Raw genomic sequence first — 5,595 nt, forward strand, 5'->3', positions numbered from 1 at the left:
AAGTTTTCTATAAATAGTATCATGTCATCTGCAAATAGTGTCAGTTTAACTTCTTCCTTACCAATTTGGATGCCTTTTATTTATTTATTTATTTTTCTCCTGATTGCTGCAGCTAGGGCTTTGAGTACTATGTTGAATAAAAGTGATGAGAATGGGGCATCTGGGTGGCTCAGTTGGTTAAGCATCTGACTCTTGATCTTGGCTCAAGTCATGATCTCATAGTTTGTGGGGTCGAGCCCTGTGGCAGGCTCTGTGCTGACAGTGTGGGGCCTGCTTGGGATTCTCTCTCTCCCCCTCTCTCGGCCTCTCCCCTGCTTGTGTGCATGCTCTTTCTCTTCTTTCTATGTTTTAGGACAGTTAGTTACATCTCCTGATCTTGAAAGTAATGTCCTCATGAAGAAGAGGTCCTAGGCAGTGTCCCCAGTTCATCAGAACCAGATGTTTCAGGGGGTCTCCTGTGTGTATGGCTTGCACTTTATGTTGTGGCTGAGCCATGTCTGTTTTCAGTCCAGTTGGCTGCAATGGCTCCCTTTGCCTGTCGTGGGCAGGATTTGGTGTCTGTCCTGTTAAGGGGCCAATATGGGGGAGCCTTAGGCTTGTAGATGGGTCAGACCACATGCCTGCCCTAAACTTGTTTGCCAGGGCTGTGATTGCATGGAACTGTAGGGCACCATTCCTATATTGTCCTTTGAAAGGCTTTTGTTGATGGGCGGTGCCTACAGTTAGACCAGATATCTTCTCCCAGTCCTTTGGGATTTCAGTGACCCTGAACTATAGGACTCTCTCCTTGTACTACCCCTTGTGAGCTTTTTGTGGTGGGTGGACTGGCAGTCAGATCAGGTGTCTGCCCCCAGACCCCTGCTGGGGCTGCTGTCAAACTGGCATGTGTGGTTATCTTTCCCTCTCCTTTGGGAAAGAGGGGCATTGGTCACTTTTGAAGCTGCTTGCAGAATGAGCTATGTCAGGAGCCACCCTGGAGTGGGGTGTGCTGCGGTGGATGGGACAAGTCCACAAGAGAACATGGGAGCAGGGCAAGCAGTGTTAGCAAGTTATATGGAGAGTGTTGGAGCTGTTTCCCACCAGCGTTGGGCGATCTTGGCTGGGGGGGGGGGGGGTAGGAAGCATGGAAGAGAAATGGCACCTGTCAGGTCTTTTGTTCTTTTTGTTTGTTTGTTTGTTTAATTTTTTAATTGATTATTTTTAAAAATTTATTTATTACATTTATTTATTTTTGAGAGACAGAGTGAGACAGAGCATGAGCAGGGGAGGGCCAGAGAGAGAAGGAGACACAGAATCCAAAGCAGGATCCAGGCTCTGAGCTGTCAGCACAGAGCCCAATGTGGGGCTCGAACCCACGAACTGTGAGATCATGACCTGAGCCGAAGTCAGACACTTAACTGACTGAGCCACCCAGGCGCCTCTATTGATTATTTATTTTTGTGAGAGAGAGAGAGAGAGAGAGAGAGAGTGTGTGGGAGCGGGGGAAGGGCAGAGAGAGAGAGGGAGACACAGAATCTGAAACAGGCTGCAGGCTCTGAGCTGTCAGCACAGAGATCGAACTCATGGATCAGGAGATCATGACCTGAGCTGAAGTCAGTCTCTTAACCAACGGAGCCACCCAGGCACCCCCAGGTCTTTTGCTCTTGAAGAAATACCCTAAATGGCTAACAGGCACATGAAAAGATGCTCAACGTCGCTCCTCATCAGGGAAATACAAATCAAAACCACACTCAGATATCACCTCACGCCAGTCAGAGTGGCCAAAATGAACAAATCAGGAGACTATAGATGCTGGAGAGGATGTGGAGAAACGGGAACCCTCTCGCACTGTTGGTGGGAATGCAAATTGGTGCAGCCACTCTGGAAAACAGTGTGGAGGTTCCTCAAAAAATTAAAAATAGACCTACCCTATGACCCAGCAGTAGCACTGCTAGGAATTTACCCAAGGGATACAGGACACTGATGCATAGGGGCACTTGTACCCCAATGTTTATAGCAGCACTCTCAACAATAGCCAAATTATGGAAAGAGCCTAAATGTCCATCAACTGATGAATGGATAAAGAAATTGTGGTTTATATACACAATGGAATACTACGTGGCAATGAGAAAGAATGAAATATGGCCCTTTGTAGCAACGTGGATGGAACTGGAGAGTGTGATGCTAAGTGAAATAAGCCATACAGAGAAAGACAGATACCATATGTTTTCACTCTTATGTGGATCCTGAGAAACTTAACAGGAACCCATGGGGGAGGGGAAGGGGAAAAAAAAAGAGAGACAGGTTAGAGTGGGAGAGAGCCAAAGCATAAGACACTCTTTAAAAATGAGAACAGAGGGCTGATGGGGGGTGGGAGGGAGGGGAGGGTGGGTGATGGGTATTGAAGAGGGCACCTTTTGGGATGAGCACTGGGTGTTGTATGGAAACCAATTTGACAATAAATTTCATATATTAAAAAAAAAAGATAAAAAAATAAATAAAAAGAAAAAAAGAAATATCCTAAAGATCCCTGCCTCCCCAGGGCATGTTCTGAGTTTAGTAAATAAATCTACTTCCCACATACCTCAGATGCTTCTCAAAGTGCTGTTTCTATGTTGTATCTTGGAGGGATTGTTTGTTATGCTGTCTCTTTAAGGGTGGGGACTATTTCCTATTGCCCTTTGGCTCTCCCAGAGCCTGAACCCACAGATTTTGAAGGTACCTGGAGTTAAGTCCCATTGATTATAAAAACTTGCAAAGTTAAGCCCCATTGACTTTTAAAGCCAAATGTTATGGGAACTTGGGTTCCCAGTGCAGGTCTCCCGTTCTGGGGTACCTGATGTGGGGTCTGTTCCTCTCCCTTCTTCATGCTTGTGGCATCCTTTCCATTTGTGGATAGTTTCCAGGAGTTTTGTTCCTGACTGTGTCTCCCTTCCTACCCTTTTTTAATGTGGGCTCCTCTCTACGATGAACTGTGGAGAGTCTGTTGTGCCAGTCTTTTTCTGGGTTAGTTGTGCCTGTACGGCTGTTATGTAGGTGTGTCCTGGGACAAGGTGAGCTCTTCTGACTCTGGCATCTGCCCAGGCTCTCCAACAGGTATTGGTTAAGCAAAAAAAAAAAAAAAAAAAAAAAAAAAAGACAAAAAAAAAAGTGAATGAACTGAGAAAAATTGGAAACATCGTACATGTCTATTACAAATCAATCGTTAATTATAATATCATTTAGTACTGTTTGCCCAAGAGAAAGCATGAGGTTAAACTCTAATGAAAGAAAAAGCTCTTTGTGATGCACTGGTAAGTTAAAAAAAACAAGTTACAGAATATGATGTATGTTATCAACATATTATGTAATACATACAATAAAAGAATGTAATGTATTTATCATATGTATGCTTGTGTATGCCTTAGAAACTGATCAAAAGATTGTGCATTAGTAGCCTGACCTCTGGGGAATGGGATTGTGGGAGATAGGCTTATGTTTTCTATTTTCCACATTTCTCTTTTGAACCTTTGTAAACACACTTTTATTTATTTTTTTAAGTTGATTTATTTATTTTTTGGAAGAGAGAGAGAGAGAGAGAGAGAGAGAGAAAGAGAACCAGCTGGGGAGGGGCAGAGAAAGAGGGAGAGAGAGAATCCCAAGAAGGTTCTATACTGTCAGTGCAGAACCTGATGTGGGGCTCAATCCCACAAACCATGAGCTGAAATCAAGAGCCAGACACTTAACTGACTGAGCCACCCAGGCGCCCCATGTAATTAACACTTTTTTTTTTTTAATGTTCATTCATCTTTGAGAAAGAGAGAGATGGAGAATGTGAGTGGGAAAGGGGCAGACAGAGAAGGAGACACAGAATCTGAAGCAGACTCCAGACTCTGAGCTGTCAGCACAGAGCCCAAGGCAGAGCTTGAACCCACGAACCGTGAGATCATGACCTGAGCTGAAGTTGGATGCTTAACCGACTGAGCCACCCAGGCGCCCCTAAAATAATACATTTTAAAGCTTCACTTATAAAGTTCTTAGTTTTATTATTTTTAAAAAATTTATTATCTTATTATTTTAAATTCTAGAGAGAGAGAGAGAGAGAGAGAGAGAGAGAGGAAGAGAGACAGTACATGCAGGGGAAAGGGGCAGAGGGGAAAGAGAGAGAGAATCCCAAGCAGGCTCCACGTTCAGCATGGAGCCCAATGTGGGGCTTGATCCCACAACCCTGGGATCATGTCCTGAGCTGAAATCAACAGTTGGATGCTTAACTGACTGAGCCACCCAGGCATCCCTAAAGTTCTTAGTTTTAAAGCAAAAAATTAAAATGTCATCATGAACAAAAATTATTGCCAAAGTAACAAGGGAAAAAAATATCTCATAACAATCATACTCTCCTCAGTGCCACACATAGAAAGGATTCAGTAAGTCATTTGATCAACCAACACTCTCACTATCAGAGAAGCCAAAGTTGAGAGAACCCCTGCACCCCTTAATATCTGGATGCTATTACTATCTAGACCCTTGCTTCCTAAAGGAGATTCATAGACACTCAGAGATTAGAAATGAAAACTCTGTTTTATAAACACAAGAGGTTGTTTTTTAAAAGCACAACATATTTATCATTTACTTTCAATAAGTTGTTTTTATTAATGCTTTATTTTTCATCATTTGTTTTTAATGAAAAACAGGAGGATAGTTGATGTAAAAGCAGTCTCTTACATATGAGAAAAACATAAAAACAAGATTAGTCTTGATGTGGTGGGAATCAGATTTCTTCTCTATTAAAAAAAGAGACCACTCTTTTTCTCCTGTCAGATCCATCGTCTAGTATTAGGTAGTCAGCCTAATTCCTTTTCCAGCGTTAGTTTTCATTTTGAAGCTCAAAACTATCTAAACATATCTGGTACCAATGATATGTGAAAGCATAAACTATAAAGAAAGAGGTATCATGAGGTTAAAATTTCAGATATTCAGAGATTCAAGAGAGGGTCACCTTTTGTAGTGTCATAGTATTTTAAGAGCTTATGAAAAGGACAGAACGTATGGAGGGCCCACTCTTAGTGGATATATAAGACCTATATAAAGGACAGAATCAAACAAGAAAACATAGAATACCGTTGCACTGTTTTGGGCTGATGAAAAAGGGAGAAGCTAGAGAAAGATTCCAAATGTTGAATTTCATAGAAATAACCTCTCTGTCCTTTGGAGCACAGTCGCCTGCTTAAATTTGTTTCTAACTGCTATCTCACACTGTGTGCATGTTGATAAGGTCTTCAAACTTCCCTGTGTAAATAAGTTCTCTTTGTGTTTACTTTTGGAGAGGTAGCTTTGTTCCCCCGTAAGCAGAAAGAAAAAAAATAAAATCTCTTAAAGAAAAATTACCTTTTAAGTATGTTTATGTAAGCATAAAAGTTTTTAAGAGGTGTGGAATGAAAAATGGATCTGACTAGTAAAACTACATTAATATTCTTGAGAAAGACAGGTAATTAGTCTTGTTCATTTGACTGCTGCTAATGTCAAACCAATGTTTTTATTATTAACATTATTGAAAAAATGTGAAATAAAGCTTTGAAGCATTAATTCTAAACTTAGATTTACATCATTAAGCTGCATTTCTGGCTGGAGCTCGTTTAT

Source organism: Lynx rufus, unplaced genomic scaffold, assembly GCF_022079265.1.
Source record: "Lynx rufus isolate CCGP_SWC_20201006 ecotype Redwood Valley unplaced genomic scaffold, mLynRuf1.p SCAF_3, whole genome shotgun sequence".
Classification (NCBI taxonomy): domain Eukaryota; kingdom Metazoa; phylum Chordata; class Mammalia; order Carnivora; family Felidae; genus Lynx; species Lynx rufus.